Source organism: Jaculus jaculus, chromosome 11 (genome assembly GCF_020740685.1).
Source record: "Jaculus jaculus isolate mJacJac1 chromosome 11, mJacJac1.mat.Y.cur, whole genome shotgun sequence".
Lineage (NCBI taxonomy): Eukaryota > Metazoa > Chordata > Mammalia > Rodentia > Dipodidae > Jaculus > Jaculus jaculus.
The window spans coordinates 85876524-85903663 of NC_059112.1; the positions used below are offsets into that span (position 1 = coordinate 85876524).

General features: G+C 36.7%; 1 protein-coding gene across 2 annotated transcripts in view; it reads left to right on the plus strand.

Moving 5' to 3' along the window:
* Positions 1–27140, plus strand: part of Naaladl2 (N-acetylated alpha-linked acidic dipeptidase like 2) — a 1016062-nt gene that overhangs the window by 59744 nt on the left and 929178 nt on the right. The window lies entirely within an intron of this gene.

The following is a 27140-nucleotide window of genomic DNA, read 5'->3' on the forward strand; positions in this document are numbered from 1 at the left end:
TGATGCTTCTCAGATTTCCCATCAACACCTCCTTCCTGGCCTTCCTTTGTATTAACTGGGGCCTCATTCCCCTATGTGGACGGCAAATCATACAAGGATTAAAATTTTGAAGGAGTGCATGGCTGAATAAAATCAGCGCTTATCTGGTGTCAGACTTTCATAGGTTTTCATCCCATATTTTTCAGTTCTGAATCCCATTTGAAGATTCCTTTCTGTTTAAGATTCAGGTCTTTCATCTACAAAGATATGAATGGAAAAATTAGACCTGAGCTTCAGTAGTATCATGAAAAAATATGCATGTCACCTACCACAGTGCATGGCAGAGAGTAAATGATCTGGTAATGTTTGCCAAGCCTTTCATTAGTGTTTAAAAGGAAACACATGCTCTGTTCTGCATGTGTCAGGAGTCTAGAGAAAGTTACAAATGGGGGCTTTCTCATTCTGTAAGTGAGGAAAGACCTATTTGCCCCTGGTGAGCTGATCAGACAGACTGAGACAGATAAGCACTCATTTCTGGAATTCAGCCTGGTGAGGCCTGGAGGAGTTTGAGGCAATTACACAGAGCTCACTTCCCACAGGAGCCCCTGGTCATGGGCTCACTCTGGAAGCTTATGGTAGAACTTCTGGTGCTTCTCTGAGCCTTCTGTCTTCCATCCTGGGCAGGGAGCCAATTAGCTGGAAGGAAGAGATGAACCTGATACTGTTCAGACTAATTCATTTGTTTATGGATTAATTATCCAGATTGAGATTCATCAATAGTTTTACTTTTGATGGGTTATCTTTTGGTCATTACGCATTGAGCATGTTAACAGAGGATTGGTGAGGATTGTAAGTATTTTAAGAAGCACTGACAAATTCCAGCTTGAACTGAGGAAATGAAGTCATGGTTGAAATTTGCTACATTAATTAAGATAAAAGTAGCAGAGAATGGTGTGTGTATTCAAGTTTCCTGGGATATTCAGTTCCAGAGACTAGAAGAATAAAACAAATATACAGGTCAGGATGACAAAATGCTATTAAGTGCTTCTAAATATATATACATATTTTAAGTAATAAACACACATATGCACACAGAAATCAAATATAACACTGTGAGAGAAGTCAGACCCTCAATAGGGACACGAGAAGGAAGATGGTAAATGGAAGGGCTCTTCCCTAGTGTGTAGGAAGTATTATATTCTATGTATGTTTTTTTTTAAATCTGGTGAATACTTTGGATCATTTTCACTTCTCCAACAGATATGGGAATCTGTAATATTTAATATTAAAATATCCAACTAACCAGTTGAAATAATAAAGCAACTTTTGAGCCAAAGTATTAAGCTTGACAAAGCTAACCCCATGCACAGATAAGTGTTCATAATCATTGTTTAAAAATGAGTCATTTTCTTCCAGGATATATCTTGAGACAGACCTTGATTCTGAGGAAAGAAAGAATGCCTGAGAATAGCAGCTCCAAGGAATGAATTCTATGCTATGTTGAGTTTTGAAGGATGTGTGGTAGATTATGAGATATTAATGTATTTACCTGTGGTATGTGTAGGTAGATTTGCTTGTGGCATAGGAAAATCTATGCATGCTGCTGTGGAAGAATGGAAGACATGAGTTGTTCTGAATTGTAGGAATGTCAGTGATCTAAGGAGAAAATGGGTGACAGGATGGTTGGAGAAGGTGTACATTCAGAGTTGTTTTTCTTGCTTTCTGCTTACAATTCAACTTACATGCTGCCCTCATATAAAATACTTCACTATTTTTCTCAATGTGTCTGTAGTAGGAAGGTTTTATTTTCACAAATAAAATGTTATTAGACATTAACATATTAATAGTGAAAATCAGTTAGCCACAAAATTCTTCTTTCTCCACAGAATTACACTTCTTCTGTCTCTTCATTGATGTACTGTATGGCATAAATTTGCGGTAGAGCTGTTTAAGTTCATGTAAAAAGTTAAGATTGCTTCTGTGTATGTTTGTTCTTCCTTTCACATCTAGATTCTCTCTGCATGCGCGCATGTGTGTAAAGAATGCAACATTTTTTCTTAAAAACATAAGCTTATAGTTTTCCTCATTTTGAGAACCTAATTAAAATGTTCCATTCCAAGGATTTTTGTCAATTCAAATTCTTGTTCAGCTAATGCTTTATACTCTCTGCTGGAAAAGAAGGCTACCATTATTCCTTGGGGGCAAATTTGTAAAAGACCACTGAACTCAAATACATACTAGCATATATTATTTCACTATCGTAAATATAAACTGTTCCCGAATATTTTGGTATATAAGGATGTGCATGTCAACAGATTTTACTCTTAATAACTTGAGAAATAATGACATCATACTTTGGCGTGAAGCCCTCAACTCTATTTTCACTAGCTCCTCTCTGTTCATTAAAATAAAGTAATATTAATGTTCTTGAACACAAGTTTCTGTTCTTTTCACAGTGCACTTCAGAAACTACTCTTTTGTTTCTCTAGGAATTTGATGAAGGACAATTGGTGAAATGGGGTTCAGGAGGGGTCTCTCAGAATTTATGAAACCCAAGTTTTAGGTTCTGCCCTACTTTTTGTAAAGCATTAATAAAGATGAACTCAAGAATAATAAGTTATGAATTATTAAGTTTATTGAGGGAAAAAATCACAAATTGTGGGATCTATTTAAGGTAGATTGAAATTTAACAGAAATGGAGGCCCTTTGCAAAGAGAGATTAGGGTGAAGCTGCAAGCAAATGGGAAGTAGAATTGAGGAGCTTGTGTAGGGAGACGTAGGAACCTGCAGGCATCTGCCATGTTTTTTAGAGAAGTTATAAGGACAAACAGTGAAGCTCAAGGGGGAAAAAAAAAATGAGAGTGCAGCTATCAAAACAGAGACCAAGAGATTCAGATGAGAAATGAATAGAGAATGACTTGCATGTTTACCCTGAGTTTAAAGAAGTTACACAGGCAGCAAGCCTAGAGTTGGTGAAAGCAGCTTCACCATGGTAGATCTGAAGTGTGAGGAAAATACATACATAGTAGATTCAGAAACCAGAGGAAAACCATACATGTAATTAAAATGAGAAGTTACCCCCAAACTAAAAATCACAGGCAAGCAGTAGAACCATACAGACCAAGAAACAGTATTCTGTTCACCTCCGCTACCCAGCCAGACTGGGTGAGAGGGGTAGCCACTCATATGTATCCAAGCCAAGATGAGAGGGAATCCTGAGAGACCCCCCCCCACCCCACACAATGAGGGTCTTATAAAGGGGGGGGGGCACGCAGAAGACCACAGCCTTTATAGCATCAGATTCAGATATGCAAGGGAAAGACCCAGTTGGTTTGTAAATTTGGAAGGTGGATCCCAGAGCCAACCAACCTGGGCTATTTTCTTTAGATAGTGTGCTAGACTGTGGGTAGCAGGATGTGCTGTAGATCAGTCTCCATCAGACACGAGTTGTTCCATTTCTGCCAAAAGTTCCATTCTTATGCCACAGCGAGGTGGCATGCAGGGTGGTATCTCCTGGTGCTCTTTAGGCCTTAACCTCCAACTGAAACTGCCTAAAAAGATAGCTTTCTCATATCCTCCTTCAAAATGAGTATCAGCCTGAGTAATTTCTATAAGGTAAGCTTTATGCCTCAATTGTTTTATTTTATTTATTTATATTTTTCCGAGGCAAGGTCTCACTCTAGCCTGGGCTGACCTGGAATCCACTATGTGATCTCAGGCTGGCCTCAAATTCACCATGATCCTCCTTCCTCTGCCTCCTGAGTGCTGGGATTAAAGGTGTGCACCACTACTCCTGGAAACTGTTTTATTTTTAAATATAACTTCTTCATATCTTCAATAAGCCAGGGTTAGTTCTTCCATTTTTTTTAAAATTTTTATTTATTTATTTATTTGAGAGCGACAGACACAGAGAAAGACAGATAGAGGGAGAGAGAGAGAATGGGCGCGCCAGGGCTTCCAGCCTCTGCAAACGAACTCCAGACGTGTGCGCCCCCTTGTGCATCTGGCTAACGTGGGACCTGGGGAACCGAGCCTCGAACAGGGGTCCTTAGGCTTCACAGGCAAGCGCTTAACCACTAAGCCATCTCTCCAGCCCAAGTTCTCCCATTTTTAACCACTCCTAAAAGTCTTGGGATATAGAGTTACTAATTAAATGAACCAATATCTGAGCTCATTTGTTTCCTAAATTATACTCTATACTTTATTGTGATAATAATTGCATATGATTTTAATTTTATCATTGTTAATGTTGTATTAAAATTATGATAATGGAAAAGTGGTATAGACTAATTAATGTTTCAGGCCAAAATATTAGCAGATAAAGGGAATTATTCATGTATTTGATTTTTTTTTTATTTATTTGTGAGAAGAGAGAGAGAAAGAATGGGCACACCAGGGCCTCTTACTACTGCAAACAAACTCCTGATGTATGTGCCACTTTGTGCATCTGGCTTTCCATGGGTACTGAGGAATAAAACCCTGGGCCATGAAGCTTCACAAGCCAGCACTTTAACCATTGTGCCATGTTCCCAGCCCCATATTCATTTTTAATAATTCAAAAAAGAAGAGATTCTGAACATAAAAGTATACATCATTTTCTTTGTCAGTGATAGAAAGTTATTGGTAATTTAATATTTTAATATTGTATTTATTTGAAAGAGAGAGGGAGAGAGAGAGAGAGAGGCAGATAGAAAGAGACAGAATGGGCAAGCCAGGAAGCCAGGGTCTCCAGCTACTGTAAACAAACTCCAGACATATGTGCTACCTCATGCATCTGGCTTATATAAGTACTGGGGAATGGAACCTGGGTGCTTAGACTTAATAGACAAGTACCTTAACTACTAAGCCATTTCTTCAACCTAATAATTTTCTTTTAGAAAATTTCTGAGCAACATTTAATCAATGAAAGCATGGTTTTAAAGTATTCAATACATATCATAGACCCGATGTGTTCCAGGATATGACTTGTAATTTTATTAAATATATGTTTCAGTTATATACATCTACCTATGGATATTTATGATGCTTTACTTATTTATCAATATAATTTTATCTACTCATCAATATTATTAACTTATGTGACCCACAATAAAATAACATGACACGATTATTGTGGCTTATCTGCCATGAAGCTGAGCAGATGTCTCAGCAAGTTGGGCCTCAGCGTCTGTGACAGCAATGGCTGTCACCGGGCAGGACTCTGGTTTGGTTATTACTGGACAAAATGGCCATGCTATTCTTCCAAGTAGATCAATAATGCTTGTGAAACAATATTACCTTGAACAATTCTTAGAATAATATCAAACAAGTCTAAAATGTACTTTTTAAAAAATTCCTTAGTTTAGACTTAGCCACATTGGGCTTTATTTATTTATTTTTTAATCCCAAGAAAAAGTCAAGTTCTTTTCTACACGTGGACTTTTTCTCCTGTTATCTACTGTATTAGTTAGGATTCTTCATAGCAAGGGAACTAAGAGGTTATGCATGACTATTTATGAGTCACTTATTGTGGGAATTTACTCAATATTCCCACAGTAATTCTCCGAATAGCTGGAGACCCAGACCAATAGGAATCTGAATATGGAACCCTGAGAGCCAGAGTAATATCTACTCTGAAGCCTTTACGATCCATAACTGGTACCAGTAATGGGGGACAGTTTGAGATCTTGGTCTAAAGTCCCAAGAACCAGGATTTCAGCCCCAGGAAGAGAACCTACACTTCCTTTAGTCATTCCGTTCTTTCCAGGTTCTGAGATAATCCAATGTTTGGTACACATATGAAGGAAGATAGGTCATATTTCTTCAGTCTACTGGCTCAGATGTGTCTTCCTGAAATGTCCTCACACACACACCTATCTTCCACACCAACGAAGCTGATAAATAATAGAAAAATAAATAAATAAAACATCTTGTAGTTTCCCCTTCTCATCTTTTGCATTTCCTATCTATGGGTGACTCCTCAAATCCCTTAAACAGCTTTTGGCCCCTTCTTAGTCTTACACACCATATCCTGACATCTTCTAAAATACCACTAAAGTAAGGAAGTTACAACTTACTTATTTTACTCTTGGCTTTGTTCTCATCTATCTCTAACTTGAATAAATGCAGATTATACATGTATTTATTCTGACTGTATATTCAGAATCTAGGATGGTAAGAGCACAGAAAAGTTTGAGTCACCATAGGCTAGAATGACTGATTTGTCAGCCACTGCTGTCATAAGAGCTCAAACCAGTATCTTTTGTTCTTAAACGTGTCATCAGTAAAATAGAAATTATAATATATAAAGGATTATGTAAATTGTATGGCATGTAATGAATCTTCATTATTGTGTCTGGTACACAATCAATAAACACTGAATAAGGAATGAATGTATGAATGACACAGTAGAACTTTGTTGTCAGATAAAAGCTGAAATTTACATTTCAGTTCTACCTTGGCAAATAATTTAACTTTTTAGGATCTCAGTTTCTCAGTGTGTAAAATAATGCTCATCATTTTCCTTGGGGAGTGAGAGTTAAGAATAAAATGAAGTGTTTTTACAGCAAGTTTTAGGACATTTTCATTAAAAGACAAACAGGCTTATATCCTGAGAACCTTGTCTCAAAGAAAATAGAGAAAGAGAAAAAGGAAGAAATGAAGGAAGAAAGAAAAAGAAAAGAGAGTAAAAGAAGTAAAGGATATTAAAGAAAAATTAATGAAAAGGGATCTGTGGAGATAGGTCAGCCAGGAACATCCATGCCTCACAAGCATGAGGACCACAGGCCAATTTCCAATGTCCACACATGCAGTTTCACATGTGGAGGTGAAGGTTTGTAATCCCAGTGCTGGGAAGGCAGAGGAAAGATTCCTGGGACAGAGTGGATTCCTAGCCAGTCCAGCCAAATTGTTGAATCCCAAGGTTATTGAAAGACCCTGTCTCAAAAAGAGGTGGCTGACATAGTTGAAGGTAACATCTGAGACTTTCCCCTGGCTTCTATATGCATGGGCATCCATGTTCATATACATATACATGTGTAGCCATACATACGAACACATTTAGATGTATGCAATGAATGGACATAAGACATAACACAGAAAAGAAGAAAAAGATATACTAAAAAACCATGAACATAAAAATTTATTTGTCATTTTTTTTTTTAAGTCCTTGACTTTACTTCCATGCTAGAGAAACTTCACATTATATGTAAGGGTACATCAGAATTTCCCGTTTCAGTGAGGATATTCTCTGTCATACCTCAATTTAATTCCCAGCAAATAATTTTGAGAATCTTTTCTGTCATTTAAATACCTTACCCTTACATTTTTGATGTGGATAAAAGGACATTTGTTGAAGGAATAATGAATTGTTCCATGTCAAAAGAGAGGAAATTTCAATGGGATCACATGGAAAGCTCTGGAATGTAAAATGTGTTTGCTCACATTTCAAGGTTACAAAAACTCACAGTCCCTATGCATGATAAATTTCATTCATAGAAATTTTGAAGGCAGGTTTCTTAAATGTTATGTCAGATATAGTATACAGTATGATGAGCCTCAAAGATGTCCAGCACAATTACTATGTTACAAGACAAATAAGATGAACGTTGGTGTGGTGGTTTGATTCAGGTGTCCCATACAAACTTATGTGTTCTGAATTCTAGGTCCTCAGCTTATGGCAATTTGGAAATTGAAGCCTCCTGGAGGCAGTGTATTCCTGTGGCTGGTCTTATGGGTGTTTCAAGCCAGTTTCCCCTTGCCAGTGTTTGGTCCACTCTCCTGCTGCTGTTGTCCATATGATATTGGCCAGGAGGTGATGTCCACCCTTTGCTCATGCCGTTGTATTACCTTGTCATCATGGAGCTTCCCCTTAAGTCTGTAAGTCAAATTAAACTTCCCCCATAAGCTGCTCTTGGTAAGGTGTTTTCTGGGAGCAATGTAAACCTTACTGCAACAGTTGGTGATCCAATTAAGGTCACTAAGCAGATGACCTAGAAATGGAGAGTATAACCTTCATTTTATTAGTAAGAGCACCTAATAGTTTGAGTCCTTTAAAAATAGAAGAGGAGCAAGCAGAAGAATATTCGAGGGGTACAGTTGAGAAAAGTCTTTATCTGCTGGTGGCTGTTTGGATGAAGTCAATAACCTTAGTCAATGAATGTGAGCAGTTACTAGAAGCTAAAGTGGGTTAAAAAATAGAAATGCTCCCAAGCACTCAGAAAGGAGCACTGTTTCGCTCACTTCAGTCAGGATCTTAATCCAATGGGAGTCATGTCAGAATTCTGACTATGGAATTGTAAGACAGTCATGGTTTTTGGCAACCTATCTTAGCAGAATGAGAAATTTATACACCAGCCCAGTCTAACAACTGAAGTGGAATCATGATATCACGTTAATACAGGACTCTTGTCTAGAAGGAGGAAGGAAAGCCATTGCTTCTACCATTCTTTTCAGTCAGGATGTGGAAGATTTAATGAGTGATACAAAGAGTGAAATTGCAAGCAAATAATTTAGGTTTGTGAGCATGAATGATGGTTGCTCAGTCTGCTGATTATAATTAATGTGTCACTAATTTCTTAATTTAGTTTAAAGTTAGCTTGAATTAGTTTTGTTGATCATGAGCAAAAGGTTGTAATGACTGAGATTGTTATCCTGACGATAGGCATGTGACTTCAGGCAAGGGTATTTGAATACTACAGTCTTAGAATGGAAATAGTATTATAGTGTATTCTGTATACATACAAGTCAGATTCATTACTTCCTTGCCTAATAGCAAATGTTCTCTGGTCTATGTTCTCTGAAACAAATGCTATGGAGATTATGTCTCCTGTTTCATGTCTTTGTCAGTCCCAAATCAAAAATAGAGCTGCATGTACATGAATCCAATCAAGGATAACCTGAAGGAGGGTACAGGTTAACAGGGACCAGCTCCTCCACTAGTTGGGATTTGTAGATAAAGACAGACCATTGTCATAGAGAAAAACTACTCCAGAATCAGCAGAGCAAGTGTACTTTACAAATTTTGTAATTGCAGTAGAATAAGTCCGTAATCTTTGCAATGAACAGTTTCTTCACTACTATATTTGTCTAGCCTCTCTACAATGGAGCCAGGCATTCTCTCTGTTTTAAAGACAAAACCTTGATATGCAAGGAAGTGACTTAATTTTCTGAAAGACTCAGGAAATAAGTAAAGGCCAGGATCTAGTTCTGAAGCCCACACATTATATATTATGTATAAATTAGTAGCAGGTACTTTTGTGATAGGTTCCATGGTATAATGGTGAGCACTGTGGACTGAATCAGTTGCTGTTATACGGATTCTACTTTTCTGTCTATATTTTTAAATGATCATTCACAGGTGGATGATATTGTTTGTTTATTTTATACAGAATGAGAAAGGTCAAATTCCTTTTCTTCTGCTGCTGGGTCTCTAGAATGACAGCTTTTCCTTAGGTGTCCTCTCCGCTGCTTTCTTCCGCACTTCAAACACACTCCTCATACTGTTTCTCTTTTCTAGCCAAAATCCGCCAAATCAACACGGTAGCCAGGACACTCGCATTGTTCTTTGTCATAATAGAGGTCTATAAAATCATGCTGTGAAATGTCTGCTGAGTGACATTTCCTCTTTCTTTTATTGCCACCCAAAAATAGATCATGTAAGTATGTACCTTCTTAATTATAAGTTTTCCCCTTATAATTCTTGTTATTGAATGCTTTTTAAAATTTGCAAAATACTTTCTCTTATTAACTCAACTATAAAATACTTTAATACACATTTTCTACTTATTTACCAACACTAAAAATTCATATTTCTTTTAAAAACACTGGAGTCATAAAGTATAAATACACTGTATGAATATCTTTGATATTTTTGAAAGCTCAGTAAAGGACATTTTGTCTATTTTCTCCTAGCTTACTATAAAGAACTATCAGGAATCATAAAATGAAAAGGCTATCTGAATATTCTTTTAAAATTATAAATGTAGTACATGACTTGTTTCAAAATGTCAAAAAATCAAGAAAAGTATAGGAACAAGTGAATCAATCACCAACAAAAGTTATTACATTATTTTAGATATGTTCATATTGACAAACATATGTTATCTCAATGTTTTGGGCATCTTTTGAAGATAGTCAATTGATCTGTATTAACATTTGCAGAATACTGCATTTTGTAATTGATAGCAATGATTTAAACAGTCTCAATTACCAGTAAATCTCATTTTGTTGCTCATTACTTCACTGTACACTGCAAGTTTGGCATCTCTTACAAATTAAGGACTTTTGATAACCTTACATCAAGTTATTATATCTCCTAAGATATGTGTTCAATTCATCTCTCTGTGTTTCATTTGTAACCAGATAGATAGATAGATAGATAGATAGATAGATAGATAGATAGATAGATAGAGATAAATAGATGAGTATATAATCATCTATAGTCTGTTAGTTATCTATGATCTGTTAATATTATCATTTTATTTGTTTGGGGCATTTTGATCTGTTCTCATATATCACAGTGAATTTAATCTATAAATATTGTGAGGGTCCTGGAGAGTTGCTGCTTTCTTTCATTCTCCTTAATATGTTCTTTTCTCCAAGACACCATAATATTGATATTAGGCTACTTTTTTTAAACCTTACAATAGCTTCTAAATGAATGCAAAACTCATATGTCTATCTCTGTCCCTGTCTCTAATTCCTTCCTTCCTTCTTTCCTTCTTGAGAAAGTTGCACTCTAATGTAGCCCAGGTCTAACCAAACCTATGATCCTCCTACTCCATTGCCCAAATTATGAGAGTATAAGTGTGTACCACTGTTGTAGAACATTTTCCTTGGAATTGAAACATTTTGTCCTAGAGGGAGGCTCTAAGATAAAGGAAGCTTGTTAGACAATGCTGAGGGACTCATAAGTCTCAGGAAGATCCTAAAACTTAAAAGATTCACAAAGTCCTTCCCCAAGATTTTACAAAGAATTTCTGGAAAGGAAGAGACCTTTAACCTGCCACTCTATGGACACATGGTCCAATGTGCTTAAGAATGCCTTCTGTGAGTCATCATGTACACTGTGTGGGCTTTTTGGTGATACAGTTCTCTTTGAGTTTATACTTCTATAAGTAACCATAATAAAATCACTGGCTCACTAAGCTAGACTTGATTGGAATCATTTATTTGCTTTATTGTTGGTGCTTTATCTGGGGGAAAGTAGAGATTTGTTCACATCTCCCCAGGGAAAAGTTTAATGCAATGATGATGATGTCCAGCTAGTTTCTCTCATTTTAAACAAAAAGCTAAAAGTAATTAAGTTTAGTGAAGTAGGCATGTTGAAAATAGACACCAGCTAGAATGCCTTTTGTGCTCAAAACCTTGCCAAGTTATGAGTGCCACTCAAAGAACATTGAATGTGTTCTTATAATGAACACACACACACACACACACACACACACATGGTAATAAAGTAAAATAGGCTCATGACTGATGTGAAGGACTTTCTGTCTGGATTAGTAGATAGAATCAGCTACAACATTCAGAAAAGCCAGAGCCTAAGCCAGAGGAAAGCCTATCTTCAATTCTTTGAAGGCTCACAAGGACATAGAATCTACAGAAGAAATGATTGAAGGTATTCAAGTTTGGTCCAGGAGGTTTAAAGGGAGAAACTGTCTCTAACACAAAACGCTCAAGATGAAGCAGAAGGAGCTTATGCAGAAGCTGCTACAAGTGGTTAGGAAGTTTAGCTAATGTCAAGATGAAGGACAGGCTTTGGTATTAGATTCAGTGATCTTGCCCTGAAAGGTGTCTTCTAGCATTCCCATGTCTTGAGAATCAATGCCTGGTTTGAAAAAGTCAAAGGATGTACTGACTTTTTATTAGTCACTGATATGGCTAATGATTTTAATTAAGGCCAATGTTCATTTACCATTCTAAAAATCCTGAAACCACTAAGAATTTTTCTACCTACACCACACACTCTATTAACAGAATAACTAAGGATGAATGGAAACATCTGTTTCCAACAAAGTGCATAGAATATTTATTGTAAGAGAATTCTTAGGGGAGAAATGTTACTAGAAATTTATGGATCATTGACAATAATCTTACAGGGGAGTGTGTTTCAGAAAGTATGACATGTTTCTATGTCTGAAAACATAATATCCATTTTGGATCCTGTGGATCAAGGAGGAAATTTAATGTTCAAATCTTATTAAGGGATACATTTCATAAGGCCACACAATCCATGGAGAGTGATTTCTCTGATGAATCTGCACCAAGTTGAAAGTTCCAGGTAGAATTCCCCATTCCTGATTCATGGGCAGGAGCTCATAATATCAACATTAATAGGAATTTAGAGGTTAAGCCCAGCATTCATGGAAAACTTTGATGGGTTTTAGACTTTCACATCAATAGAAGAAGTATCTGAAGATGAAGAAGAAATAGCAGAAGCAGTTAGCAGTGGAACACGGACTTCGAGTGGCACTTCAGAAATCTCACCTTAGAAACTTAAGGGATGAGAATTTACTGCTTAATAGATGAACCAAGACATTTTCTCCTTGAAATGGAAGAAGCTGTGACCATTATTAAAATGGCATGAAAGGGTTTTTGATATTCCATGAGCTTAATTCATAAAACAATGAAAAATATAGAAAGAGTTGACTACCTTTGAAAGAAATCCTGTTGTGAGTAAAGTGCTATAAGAAAATATTGCCTGCTCTGTGATCACTTTTTGTAAAAGGAAAAAATTTACTTGATAAAGCTAACTTCATTTGTCTACTTATTTTAAGAAATTGACACAGTTACTCTGTTTTCACAACTACCACTCCGGCCATTAACATTCATCACCATTGAGGCAAGTCCTTCCAACAATAAAACTATGGTTTACCACAAGCTCAAATGATCACTATAAATTTTAGCAAATATATATTTAATTTAGGTATATATTTGACTTTTAAATACATGTGATTTCAGAGACTACAATATAATGAATAAAGAAATACTAAATAACAGAAGAGAGATGACAGTATAATGGAAAAAAAAATCACTCATACTTGCTGAGCAACTAGAATTGTGTGACTTACTTCCTGAGGATGTTCACTGTGATTGTCTGGAACTAACCATGAAAACCCTCTCAGATATGCCAGTATCAAGTATTTAAACACTTAATGTCAGCTTTTATCCCACATCTTTTCTTGAGATGAGCTCTATGTTGCTGAGGGTGGTCTAAAAGGCTGGTAACATTGACAGCAGGTGATTGTAGGTTCTATCATGCTCAGCTATCATATTGCAAACAATTGCTAGTAGTCATTGCTACATAAATCTATGTGCACACTTTTTCAATTACTGTCATAGGAAATCTACAAGTGAAATTACAACTGATATGAGATTCATTAAGTATTTTACATGTATGGTACTATTTCACTCAGGAATGACTGAGCCATATTTTTTCTCTGTATATGATGCATTATATCCTGATCTTAGACAATAACCTGGAACAGGTAGTCAGGACTGTGATCCCCAACAAAAAGGATGAGGAAAGTGATACAATTTTATAATGTTCTACCTGAAGGCAGCTTCCAGAATGTAATAAATGGATGATGATACACAACTTCCTGAGTTGAAGACATAGAGATTTTCAGAAAGGAATAAAGGTTAGTTAAAGATGGAGAATAACATGTGGGAAGAATCTACCTATTTTTGTGAGATGATACTTGATAAAAGAAACATTGTAATGTATCTGAAGATCAGGTCTTTCCAACACTTAAGTGAGTATCAATTATTGCAAAAAAAAAAATCAGTGACTTGAATTGGGCAACACAGAGCTGTTGAGGAAAGTAGGATTAGAGAGAGGAACATGTAACCATTTCTGCAGCTTGTGCATGTCTGAGATCCATTTGTCTTCCTAATAAGAGTAGAAAAAGTCACTGACATAATTGCATATCCAGTAAACCTCTGAAAGCGTTCCACACCTTAGTGCTGTGACTGAACTAAACCCAAAATACAGATCATTCAGTCTTTCCTAAAGAACTAGAAACAATTCCCAAAGTAATCAAGCTGATAAATGCATTCCTTATCTATGGGAGTAAGGTCTTTGATCTTTAAGAGTGTGACAAATTGGTCTCTTAGTAAACATGGTAAAGTCAGGATGTTCTATATCAAAACAAAAATTGATGGACAGGCAAAAAAAAAAAAAAAGTAAGAAAGAAAAAGAAATTGATACTCATAACCAGAAGAAAATGAATAAAAACAGACTTGTAATTTTGAAAGCAATAACCAAGTACTTAAAATGGTTTCTATAAATATGATCAGTGCATAAAGGTAAACACAAATAAGCTGGGCATGGTGGTGCACGCCTTTAATCCCAAAACTTGGGAGGCAGAGGTAGGAGGATTGCCATGAGTTTGAGGCCACCCTGAGACTACAGAGTGAATTCCAGTTCAGCTCTGAGCTAGTGAGACCTACTTCAGAAAACCAACAAAAAAAGCAGTAAACAAAAATAGAATAAGGAAATGCTGAAGACATGAAATGATACAAGTACATTGAAAACAGATATCAGAAAGTAAAATTTCACTGGAAAGTATTTAGAGTACAATAAATACTACTAATAAAATGTTGAAAGACATAGTAAGATAAACTCTCCAAATTTCAAATCAGAAAATTTTTTAAAAAGGCAGAAAAAAATGCTAGAGCATCAATGATGGATTGGATATCCATGTTGCTGCTGTTCGTCTTTACATGTCTACCTATAGAATAGACCATTATAGAATATACCAGAAGGAAAGAAGAAGCAGGAAAGGAGTAGCAGGCTATTTGATGATAAAAATTAATGGTAGAAAAGTATGACATTTTTTGACGATTTTCATAATGGCTATAATGTATTTTGATCACAAGTCCTTCCCATTTCCTATTTTTGTCCCCAGAGTTTGGTGGACATTTTAAACTGTCAGCTCGAAAAACCTCAACAAACTCAAAGTATGATAATCACAAACTAAATTGTACCAACTTATATCATAATGAGACAAACTCACAGTGAGTAACAAAGGGAATACATGCAAACAGCAAGACTAAAAGACATGACATCCAGATTAACAATGAGAAATATCATTGACTATCAGAAAATAATATGCTAGATGATAAAAGAACAATGTAAAATGCTGAAAGAAAGAAACAAATATAATTCATCTGGGTAAATATTTTTAATAATAAAAGCTAAATAAAGAAATCTGTAAACAAACAAAAGCTGAGATAATTCTTTTTCTGCCTGCATGAACAAGGAGAAGCACTTAAGGGCATATTTCAAGCAGGAGAATGGAACTTGCCTCCACACAAAAGACAGAGTGACAACATTCTAAACTTTTAGGCAACTATAAAGATTTTTTTTTTACTTAAATTTAGTGCACTTAAAATGCAATCAACAGTTAAAGCATGAATAATAGCAACATATTGTGCATATTGTAACATATGTTTCAGTAAACATGTGGTGTTGGGATCACAAAGGACAGGAGAGAGAAAGGAAATTGTGCTATATTCTAAGTTACTTATGTGTGAAATCATATATTACTTGAAGTGAGAATATGGCCATTTAAAGTCAAATACTGGGGCTGGAAAGATGGCTTAGAAGTTAAGGTGCTTATCTGTGAAGCCTAAGGACCCAAATTCAATGTCCCAGTACCAATGAAAGCCAGATACAGAAGGTAGCACATGCCTCAGTTTGTCTGCAATGGCTGGAGGCCCTGGCACACCCATTTGCTCCCTCATTCTCTCTCTCTCCCTTCTTTGCTCCCTCTCAAATAAATAAATAAAACATTAAAGTCAAATATTGTAAAGTCTGAAGGAACAGGAGAGAAATGGGGAGAGATAAATCACAACACTGGGAAACAAAAAGAATAAAGTCTACCAAGTAAAGAGAGAAAAATAATTTGAATACTAAAAGAATAATAATAATTACTCCACTAGGCTTGGGAGATGTCTTAGCAGGTAAGAATGCTTTCTGCTTAAATTGAGAAGTTGAGTTCAACTCCTGGTGCCCACATAGAAAAGCTGAATGTGACCACACATGTCTAGACTTCCAGCTCTGAGACAGGTAAAGAGAGGAGGATCACTGCTCAGCCATTCTAACCAAAAAGCAGGGACCCACTGCAGGTTCAGTGACAGACTCTGTCTCAGGTACACGAGGAGGAAGAGTGATCCAACATCTCCATCTAACATCTGCATGCATGTGCACAAGGTGAGCACATAAGACATTCACATGCATATACCACACCCACCCCATCCAAACTATCCACACATATATACACATACCAAAATGATACTCCAAGACAGAAAAAAGAAAAGAACAGGAGAAGCATAACAACATATAGAAAGCAAATAGAAATATGATTTAACTAAGCCCAATTTTATTGATAATTATGTTCCTTATGCCTGAATACCAAAAGAAAGAGAAAAAGGCTGACAGGTGATGCTAATAAAAATCTAGAGGACTCGGTACCCTGTCTGATAGATACGCTGCATTCACATAACGTAAAACAATAGGAGAAATATCCTGCAAGTACTATATGAACACTGGGTCAAGTAGCAGCAGAACAAGGTGTCTTATGAGAGATGAATAGGCGCATTTTAGAATGGATTTTTTTGGTCAATTTACCAGGAGACATTAAAGTTCTAAATGTATTCTTGTCTAGTAATACAAGTTCAAAATACATACAGAAAAACTTGTAGAACTGAGAAAAAAATAAAATGATTTTAATCCATATGAATAAAAAATGACAGCACCGCTATTTTAGGAATTGACACTGTGAGCGAACAAAGCACAATGAGGACATAAGGGAAGCGAGTTCCATCAGTCAAGCTGACCAGACCAACAGGCCAGTGCAGTGGAGACCAGCTAATTAAGTTGAGTGTAATGGGGGAACACTTGTAAGCCCAGCACTCAGAAGTCTCTTTAATCATCTATTGTTCCCCTTCCCGTTTGCTTTTATTCACCTTCATCATTTGAAATAATCCACTTTTACACACACACACACTTTGCAGTTACCGCAGCATTGCTGGCATAAAACACCTGACCAAAAGCAGGGGATGAGAGGACAGTTTTTTTTTAAATTTGGCTTACAGTCTCAAAGGTAAGGTCATGGTGGAAGGAATAGGATGGTACAGCAGAGGGGGACCTCAACTCCTTGAATGTCAGGTGAACAGCAGCAGGAGAGTGAGCTGATCTCTAACAGGGAGGGAGATGGATATTATAAGAGCCTTAAACATGCCACCAACAACACACCTTCTCCAGCTAGCTCCGCCTCCCAAATCCTATCAGCTGGGGACCAAGTATTCAAAACACTCAAGTTTATGGGGGACATCTGACTCAAACCAACACACACACACACACACACACACACACATTTTTCTAATCCTCACTTATTTTACATAGTACATGGCAATCCACTTACTTTCCGTTGAAATGGTACAATTCCTGTTTTTTTTATGGCTAAATGAAACTCCACTGTGTTATATAACACATGAACTTTATCCATTCTTTGTTGATGGGCATTTAGACTGTGTTCCTATCTTGGCTACTAGAAACAGTGTAGCATTATGCATGGATATTCAGAGATCCCTTGGACATGGACTTGTACTCCTTTCAGGAGTGGTATAATGATTATAGATTCTATTTATATTTTCTTGAGGAAACTCCAATGTTGATTTCCATTATGTTTATGCCAGTTTGCAGCCCTACCAGTAAAGAGTAAGGGATCTTTTTATCCTACATTCTCACCTACATTTGTTATTTGCTTTCATGCTTATAATCATTCTGACTGGGATAAGATGAAATCTCAATGTAGTTTTAATTTGCATTTCCCTGATGGTTATGTATGTGGAATATATTTTTCAGGTATGTATTGACAATTATATTTCTTCTTTTGAGAAATGTCTGTTCAATTCATTTGCTTATTTACTAATTGGATGATTTTGAGTTTTGGTGTAATATTTTAGCTCTTTATGGGTGGTAGATACTAATGCCTCATCCGATGAAGAGCTGACACAACTTTCTCTTATTCTGTTTTCAACAGTCTTGTTCCTTAGCTAAGCAAAAGCTTAATGTCATAAATTAACTTCATTAATTTTGTAAACCCCATGTTTCTATGCTTTAATTATTTCCTGAGCTATTATTTCTTTGCAGAAGAAAGTTATACCAATTTTGATGTCATTGAAAGTAAAAGAGAGATTGGCAAACATTTTCTAAAAATTGTTTTCTTGCATTCCTATTGGTGTGTTTCTCTTTGTTTCCAGACACCTCCGGATTTTAAATGTTGATATTGGTCACTCAATAGAATCATTTTTAGGTAATTAAATATGTGAAATCTCAATAATCCAGTTTTGAAGTGCTCATTTGGCAGTAGGTTTTACTATTATATTGTGTATGTTTATATTGCAAAATTTGGATATTGATTTCAGTAAAGTTCTTAGCTGTTCAAAGTCCAGGCTGGGAATATGGTTTAGTAATAGAACATTTGATTAACTTTGCAAGGTCTTGGGTTTGATTAACATTGCAATGTCTTGGGGATGAACACACACACACACACACACACACACACACACACACACATTATTTAAATGCTGCAGTGGTTAGGTAATAAGTGAATCATGCAAAACAACATAGGGGAATTGAGATCAATTATACCAGGCATCAGAAACTGCCCTTGCATCAATGCAATGACTTGTCACTTGGCTACAGTGACCCCACGTGGACATGTGGCATCTCTGTCTTCATTTTGTATCTATCTCGTTTATAAATTAATTAATTAATTAATTTTGCAAGCAGACATAGAGAGAAAAGAAAGACAGAATGAGTGCACCAGGGCCTTGAGCCACTGCAAACGAACTTCAGATGAACGTGCCACTCTATGCATCTGACTATAGGTGTGTACTGGGGTTTCTAACCCAGGTCATTAGGCGCTGCTGGCAAACACCTTAAGCTGTGAGCCATCTCCCCAGCCCTGTATCTATCACTTTATTTGGCTCAATCACTTAATTCTTCATAGGTATGCAAATCGCTCAAGGATTGTTTGTTCACATATTGATAATAGCTAACCTATCCCAACAGCTCCCCACCCCGCCTGATATTGTTGAAGGAACAAAGAGCAACTAGCACATCTTTCCTTCAGCTTTTACTGTGTCCTGTTCTAGACCCCAGCAAAGGCACCTGAACACATCCAGTCATTGTCCTAAACTCACAGTCACTTTGAATTCTAGGAGTAATGCCTCACAGACAGAATCCCCTCCATGAGGCACCCATTACATAAGATTATCCCACACTGGAACAGGAATCTCATGGGAACTAGATTGCTCCCCTGAGTGATAAGGACTTATCTATCTAGGGACAACTTACACAGCCAGAATAATTAGCCAGACGTCATCAAGAACCAGACTGCTTAATTATATATACCTTTTATCTACCCCCCCCCAAGTCTCCTCTACTTAAACATACAGCTCATGCCACTAACCCAAATACAGATTGAAATGCATACTTTCTGTTTTTGCAAAATGGTCACTTGGATTAAAAACCTTTCCTGGCTTTTGCAACTTTATTCCTGGCATGTTGGAACCCCAGAGTCTGACCACTGGCCCAGGACTCCAGTTACACAGATAACTGGAAAGTAAAAACTCTTCTAGAATTTTTCAGATTCTATATCTGAGGAATTGAATTTCCATAGAAACAAAAAATGTCTGAAACCAGTTGTGACCAGAATTTTGATGTAAGTACAATTAGTCTTAAGTTTGCTAAAAGTTCTCTTTAAGTGCAATTTCACTGACTTAAATTACTTTCAAGTTTTTAATGTATTCTACATTTTTCATCTTTTATGAAAGTTTTCTTTTATTTCAGTGCAGGCTAATAGGAGTAATTCAACCTGAGTTAATTTCTTTCTTCCATTATGAAGTTTAGGATACTTAAATTTCATATTGGTTACCAATATTGAGGAAAATGAGTAACTATGTTTTTTAGGAAAACTGAAGAAATGAACAGTTGCTTCAAACTGGACAATAAGTAATATATAGGAGAGTATGAAAGAGAGATGAAAGAGGCTGGAAAGATGGATTAACAGTTAAAAATGCTTGCTTGTAAAGCCTGACAACCTGAATTTGGTTCCCTAGTTCCCATGTGTATAGCCACATACACGAAGTTGTGCATACATCTGGAGTTCCTTAGCAATAGCAGCACAGCAGCAGCAACAGTAGCAGCAGCACACCCATTCTTTCTCCCACATCCCCCAAAATAATATTTTTTCAAAAGAGAAGACTATTAAAATATCTCAGAATCATCAACATTCTTATACATTTCATCATAAAACTTTAAAGGAAATGAGATATGATTTAATTTGTCAATCATCAACACTTATGAAACAGTTATAAACTAACTGAGACATTCTTCTTCTTCTTTTTTTTTTTTTGTTTTTTTTGTTTTTTTTGAGGTAGGGTCTCACTCTAGCCCAGGCTGACCTGGAATTTACTATGTAGCGAACTGAGACATTCTTAAAGGCTTGTTTTGAGAGCTGGAAAAAAGCCAAGGTTGGCCTTAGAATGTTACTTTAAATGAATTAACTGCTATGTTAGGATAGACCCAGAGGCTTTAGACAAGATGTGGAGGAAACAGTGTCATAAGGAGTAACTTTAACATTGGCATTTCTCTCTTCATTTCACATTTATTTTGTTAAAGTTGCTTGTAGTGTGTGAACCTTCCATCCCTTAAAGCAAATAGATACTTTGTTTTTCAGCATCTTCTTTTCTTGTTTTTTTTTTTTTTTCTTTTTCATTCACAGGTATATCGCCATTGAGCCACCATCATGAAAAACCACCCTGAGAGCTTAATCTCTCATTTTGCATGGGCTCTCTCTTCCCTCATTGGGGAGATCTGGTCTCCATAGGAAAAGAAGGTGCCCTTTCACTTTAGAGAAAAGTCTATTTTAAGTACCAGCTGCTTGGGAGGAGGTTGGAGGTTTTAATCCTTCATCTTCTTTTCTGTAGCAGTATTAGCTGGAAGAGTCAGCAGGAAAGTAAAACTGGAGTTTTCAAAAAGGCACCATTCTCAGTAGAAAGTAGAGGCCCATTGTGAGGTTGAACAAAAGTGTTTCTCTCGGAGTCATTTTCTAGGATAGTATGTTATGCCACTTTGACTTTATTATAAAAGAAAGAACAGAAGAAATAAAAAAAGATGAAAAGAAAGGAAAAAATAAATTTGAAAGTTAGAAAAGCTAATGTGGCAATATTATAAATGATTATTTTTCTGATACTCCTGATTAATTTGTTACATTTTTAACAATTACTGTGTTCAATCTTGATAAACTGAAAACAGGGCACCCACTTTTCACTTCAAGAAGTCATTGCTATTCCTGTGTTGATTTTGGGTGTATCCACTGATTTTAGGAGGTTAACAAGAATAGCTTGTAAAGAACATGAAAAGCTTCACTTCTCACCTTCATCTCAGTACAGTTTTGCTTCTAATGTGTTAAAAACAGCTCTTATCGCTGAACAGCTGTTAAGTGTTGTTTTTGTTCAGTTAGCTTTTGTCACAATTGGGAGCCAAAGTCAAAGTTGGCAATCATAGTTTTCATTGCTGGTGTTTACTTTTTTTAATATTTAATTGAATTAGTTTATTTATTTGACAGAGAAAGAGGGAAGGGGAGACAAACAGAGCAAGAGAGAGGGAGAGAGAATAGACATGCTAGGGCCTCTAGCCACTGAAAACGAACTCCAGACAGGAGTTCCCCCTTGTGCATCTGCCTAATATGGGTTTTGGGGAATCAAACCTGGGCCCTTTGGCTTTACAGGCAAATTCCTTAACTGCTGCATCCCTCCAGCACCATGTATCTTTTTTTTTTTTTAAGCTCTCATAAAGTGGCTGAAGGCTAGTACATGTTTCACCTTTAAGATAATGACTATGTGTAAGATTTTATCACATCTGTGCTAGATTATTCAGCCACAGAGACAAAACTTATTTTCAGACTCTTTACCACAGAGTGTTCAGTGTAGACAATTACAGGTCCTAAAATACCCACATCGATTCCATATTTGCATTGGATATGTAGTATGTGTATTTCCTTTCCTCCTTGTATTCCTGGATTTTTATTATGAGAAAAATTGTGCAGACATTGTTGAACAAATGATCATTATATATAATTGATCAGATTTTTTTCTCTCTCTCCATGTGTGCATGTGTGTGTGTGTGTGTGTGTGTGAATCAAATCTATATATCTGACTAGAAGTGTCTATAGCACTAAAGTATGGACATAACCATATGAAAAAGGGAATGACATAGACATACACCATGTTCATTTAGAAAAACCATAGCAGTAGCTTGCCCAAAATAGCCTATGGTCTCCCCAGACGTGGACTTTTTGCCAGGTCTAAAGTACCAGAAATGAATTCCTTCCTGTGAAACAGGTTTTAAATCTAATCAGAAATTGCTTGGTTTATCCATGTAAAAGTCAACCCACCACTGCACCAGTGAGCACATCTTGCCTGGCAGGGCTGTAGAGTACCATGCAGGGTCCACAGCTGAGAAAGACTATTGATGACAGCCTCCCCCGCCCCCCCCCCAAACCTCCCAGGCAGCCTACCTAGTGACGGTGCAAGCTGGCCAGAAAAGGAAACATTTCCAGCTTGATTTCTTCACATCCTAAACCAAAGTGTGTGGTGTCATCATCAATAATTAGGCCACAACATGTAGTTCTAGTGGGCAACAGGCTACAGCTTGTGCTGTTTGGGGAACATTTATACAATTATTGTCTCAGCTTAGTATTAAACAGTCATTCAAATTTAAAGTTCTCCCTTTTTTGAATGATGCTTAGCTGGCTGTCATAGAGTATTCTCTCTCTCTCTCCCTCTCCCTCTCTCTCTCTCTCTCTCTCTCTCTCTCCCTCTCTCTCTCTCTCTCTGTGTGTATGTGTGTGTGTGTGTGTGTGTATTCCAGTGAATCATTTCTTGCTACCAGCACAAATTTATTCTCCCCAAACTCAGTAGACTTAAATGGGTGAGTGTGGTGATTTGATTCAGGTGTCCCACATAAACTTAGGTGTTGTGAATGCTAGGTTCCCAGCTGATAGAGATTTGGGAATTAATGCCTCCTAGAGAGAGTGTATTGTTGGAGATGGGCTTATGGGTGTTGTAGCCAGTTTCCCTATGCCAGTGTTTGGCACGCTCTCCTGTTGCTATTGTCCACCTTATGTGGACCAGGGGGTGATGTCCACCCTCTGCTCATGCCATCGTTTTCCTTGTTCCATTTTGAATAGTTGCCAAAATGAGAGGATATAGGCTGTGGTGATTTTGAGAAACTGTGTTCCTGTGACTTGCTTGATGCAATATGGCCCATTTGAATATCATCTTAGGAGCTGGGGAGTGCAAGCGAAGGCATTTGCTTATAAAGCCTGCCATACCCTGTACCCATATAAAGTCTGGTTCTCCAAATGTCGCATGTGTCTGGAGATTTTTCACAGTGGCAAGAGACCCTGGTATGCCCATTCTCTCCTTCTCTCTCAAATAAACAATAAGAATAAATAATTTAAAAGAAAATGTCACCTCACATAATTCTTCCAAAACACTGTTCCTTAGCCCCTTCATAAAGGAGGAACAGATGGAAATAATTTAAACAGTGGTTTGAGCAATTGCTCAGAAAGTGAGTGGTTGCCTCATAAGACTAAGCACATGGGTTTGATCCCTGCCCCCTCCTAAAAAGCTGGGCATGGCTACACTTGCAGAAACCCCAATCCTGTTGGGGGCATTGATAGGATTATTTCTGGGGCTCATTGGTCAGCCAGACCAAGGTTAAATGCATCTGCAAGTTCAATGTAAGATTCCATCTCAAGGAAATAATGCTGAAGAGTGATAGAAGTACACAGATCACCAACATTCTCCACTGACCTCTACAAGTGTTGTGCTTAAGGCATATGAATCTGTACACAGATGTGTGTATGCTAAACATACACAGTAAGCCACCACCATAACACATGCACATCAAAAAGGAGAGAAAAGAAAGGCAAAAGTAGTTTGAACAATTGGAGTAGGAGTGGGTAGGTGCCGCATCTCCTTTACTCTAAAATGTAAGAAAGGCACACTTTTAGAGCAATTTACTTGAGAGATGACCACAGCCCCTGATTTTTGGAACTGTAATCCCAATTACATATCCTCATTGATACGGAGTTTCTCTCAAATTATTTGGAGTTTGGCTAATTGGATCCCATCATTGAAACACACATCTTCTGACTTCTACTATAATAGTCTTGAAGGAGTCAAGGCCCTGTGAATTAGAATCCTTTCTCTATAATAATTTTCTATCCTTTATTCTCTATGACAACCACAATTAGAATTTACAGTGTTGATCAATTTATTTAATCTCACCGTGTTATGCTTTCATTGGAAAAGCAAGTACTAACTTTGTATAATTATTAGATGTATGTGACATTTTACATAGCAAGTACTCCACATTCCATAGCACGAGAGATTTAAAGATGCACTGCAGAATTTTTTCCAATTTTTTTATAAATCTTCCTAGAAAATCAGAATTTCATAACTAGATAATGCCAGTATCTCCCATAACTGCCCTTACTTGGGTTTATCTATAACACGGTTTTCTCCTCCTTGTGTAGTATATAGATAGACAGTTACCCTTAATGATACATGATTGCTTAGGTAATCTCCCTTTCTGACTCTCTTCTTGGAGTTCATTTTAGGAAAAGATATGGCTTGGAACATTTACCTATTGTGCCATCTAAATTGTTAAAAAATGGGGTTCAGAATTTTTATGGACATCATTCAGAATGTATATTGAATATTTATAGTGCATTTACTCAGTGTCTTTCAGGACCCAGAAAATATTTCTTTCTGGATGGGCATTATAATTATGTAATTTCCTTTTCTCCACTCATTGGAGCTAGCTTCAACAATAGCTCCTCTTTTTTTGGAGGGGGGATTTGATGTGTGTGTGTGTGTGTTTGTGTGTGCATGCTTGCACGCATGTGCATATGAGTATGTATTGTGTCTCTGTACCTACATATGTACACTCATGTGCATGAGCATGTCTGTGCTTATTAGTATGCATGTGTGTGCATGTTTATGGTTAAATGCTATAACGATTTTTCATTGTTTTCTATTTTCTACTGTTTTAGTCATTTCCATTATTGTCTCCATCTCTTCTAACCTCATTGCTCATAACATTTTTGCTCTTACAAGTAAATATGCTTATTCTCACATCCATTCACTTTAGAACCTTGCCATTTATTTTTTCTTCTTGGAATACCTTCTATCATTTTCTTAGTTAACCACTGTTCCTCTTTTTTAGACCCCTTATTTAACATTCTGATGATGGAATTTCATTCATTCTTACAACATTTGATGAAAACATGATATTTGTCAGGTTTGTACTGAGAATTAGAGAAGTGTGATATATGAGAACAGAAGTGATCTGTGCTGGTGTGATATACAAGAGTGTCAGCAAGTGATTCTTATGGTGCAATATGTTTAGAATCATGGAGAGTTGAATACCTTAGAGTCATTAAAGGCAATCTGGGAGCACACAGAAGGGGTCTTAATACATACTGAGCAACAGAAAAACGTTCTGCATACAAATTAGTCAGGTAAGGAGAAGGAAAAGATATTTTCTAGACTGATTATATAAAAACAAAACAAGAGAATGACCCAAAACAACAAGAAAAGTTCCTGGAAGAAGTTGACCAACCATGTACAAAGGCATAGAAGGGAAAGAGAATAAATGTGTTTATATGTGCATGACACTTTATGAATAGTGTGATTGTTTCAGTATAACTACATGCATATTTGTTATTTCCTGTGTCCCTGTATAAACGTGTATGATTTTTAGTGGTTTTTTTATGCTTTATTTTTCTTGGCTCAAGAGTCAGGCTTCTGTTTCTACTTTCATTATAACTTCCTATGTGCCATAATTCATAATTCATCTAATAGATAATGGGTGCTTTAGTGCTGTTATTGACTAATTTTAGGTTCCTGGTGCAGGTGTGCAAATACATTTCTAGGTTTGTTCAAATGAGTGAGGACTGATGTGTGTGTTGTTTCTGCTGTGACTGAGTTGGAACGTGATGATTGTCATGCTTGATTGACAAACATTCATTTTCAGGTTACTTTTGGCAAAGCTTTTAGTATGGTTTATGTACAATTAAATATGCAGTGGTTCTGAGTAAAAGAGTGCTTTATTCTGGAATAGACAACAACCTGCATTATAAGTTAGAGTCCTCTGGCATTATAATGATGAAGTTGGCTTCCCGTAATAAATGGACAGGCCTTCTCATATGACAGATGAGGAAACCGAAAGCCAGGGTGGTGATAAATAAACAGAACACTGAATTCTGATGAGACATTTTTAATATCATGTTTGCTTTAACTTCTAACACATTTGAGATTCAATTCTGTTTTCATTTTTTGTTGCTTACATAGAATAATCATGTAATCAGGTTTTGCATCAACAAACTAGTAAATAGCATAGAGATTATTTGCAAAGAAAACTGTTAAGGGGTAGAGTTTGAGTCATAGATGTGTGTGTGTATACATTCTTTTTTTCTTCTCCTTTCCTTTCTTTCTATTTCTTTTACTTAAAACTAACATAAGTCAATAGTTCAGGAAGTCTGGTGGAAAATAGAGGAATTTTGTAAGTACACAAATGACAATTTTGTGAATAATATCTGTCACTTAAAAATTAATATTTAATGTTAACTCTCCAATGTAAGGTCACTCATTATTGAACATGTATTTCCTTGAGGCTTGACAGATAAGCTAATTAATAATAAGTGAATAATAATAATAAGTGAATTCCTTTGTTTCCTTTATAAAAAGAAACACATATCAGTAGTCACTTTTTATATATAAATGAGGACTGAGACCTTCTTGACTATTGTAATAATTCCTTCAAAGTTTCACAGTTAGGGCTGGAGAGATGGTTTAGTGGTTAAGGCACTTGACTGTGAAGCCTAAGGATCCATGTTCAGCTCCCCAGAGACCATATAAGCCAGGTACACAAGGTGATATAAGGTGGTACATGCATTTAGAGTTCAATTGCAGTGGCTGTAGGCCCTGGCACACCAATATACTCCCTCCCTCCCTTCCTCTCTCTCTCTCATTAAAAAATATTTACAGTTATTCTGGGTATAGTAGTGTACACCAGTAATCCCAGCACTCAG